We start from the raw sequence: 1,337 nt of genomic DNA, 5'->3' as shown, positions 1-1,337 counted from the left end.
GAGAGAGGGATGGAGGGACAGAGATAGACAGAAAATCTGAAAGAAGAGGAAGACAAAAAATACATAAGTAGACATTGAGTGAGAGTGCTGGGGATAAGATGAATAGATTGAGAGAGTGGAGGTGGAGAGAGAGAGAGAGAGAGAGAGAGAGAGAGAGAGAGAGAGAGAGAGAGAGAGAGAGAGAGAGAGAGAGAGAGAAATAGTGTAAAGGAGAATGCTTTTTTGAAATTATCTGCATTATTATGTGTTTAATTATTCTGGTATGCCAAATTTTGTCTTGTCCGTAAAATGAGATTCCCTTGACCTTGACCCACGCCACCAACCACTTCCGTCGTAAACACCACTAGGCTAGCCTAGTCGACGGCTGGCAGGTGAAGTCATTGATTGGCGGGGTGGACAAAACGAAAGTGGAAACTGAGGACGACATGGGCATGGCAGATTATGGCAGATGATTCAGATTCAAGACATTTGCTCAAGACATGTTTTGTGTGTATATCTTAGTTGATAATCATAATTTGTAGATCTATTAATCTATCATTGTCATCCTCGACTTTCTCATCATTCTAGAATCTATAATATATTGTAGATCTAATCTCTAGATCTAGAATATATCTCTAGATCTAGATCTAGATCTAGATCTAGATCTAGATCTAGATCTAATCTAGAATCTAGATTCTAGATTTTTAGACTAGATTTCTAGATCTAGACCCTTCCCTTGAGCCAGGGGCCAGAGTGCCAGAGCTTAGGCCAAGACTAAGTTACTCCCTCACTGCCGTCACAATGCAGCGCAAAATACAAACATTGGTAAGAAAGATTGAAATTGAAGAATACCGGACCAGCCGACTGACTTTGCCTTTGTCTCAACCTTAGGAATTCATAATTTTCCTGTTTTTAAATATCTCTCAATGGAGAATCTCGGACCGGTAGATCTCTTCATTAAAATTTTGTCAGGGGGGAGACCCCCCTGAACCCCTCCTCCACCCCAACCACCCGCCCCACCAACCCCACTTTCTCGCGCAATAATGTACGAGTGGTCCGGTATTCTTCAATCTTCCCCAAACATTTTCCACTTTTGACTTTTGAAGTCTGTAATGAGATAAGTGCTATCTAATCCTAGATTCTACTTCGTTAGTCTATCTACGTTGGTTTCAATACTCACTGTTTCGAGCAGGGAACGATGTGTGTGGGTCGTACAGGTCCTGAGCTCCATCCACTGTATCGACCCACCAGTAGCGTCGATCCTTATAGATCTATATTTAGAAAGTGGCTATTCTCACCCGCCTGGAAGTTCTCGCAAGATCTACTCCTCCCCTCTTCTCTCTCTCTCTGTCTCTTTC

General features: G+C 42.5%; 1 protein-coding gene across 1 annotated transcript in view; it reads left to right on the top strand.

Annotated features, from left to right (window-relative positions):
- LOC101861494 (sodium leak channel non-selective protein) overlaps positions 1–1,337 on the top strand; it is a gene marked incomplete in the record, with an annotated part of 77,838 nt that overhangs the window by 64,978 nt on the left and 11,523 nt on the right.

This window comes from Aplysia californica, unplaced genomic scaffold, assembly GCF_000002075.1.
Source record: "Aplysia californica isolate F4 #8 unplaced genomic scaffold, AplCal3.0 scaffold00048, whole genome shotgun sequence".
Classification (NCBI taxonomy): Eukaryota; Metazoa; Mollusca; class Gastropoda; order Aplysiida; family Aplysiidae; genus Aplysia; species Aplysia californica.
The sequence above is the reverse complement of the archived record's forward strand: the minus strand, read 5'-3'. Positions and strand labels throughout refer to the sequence as shown.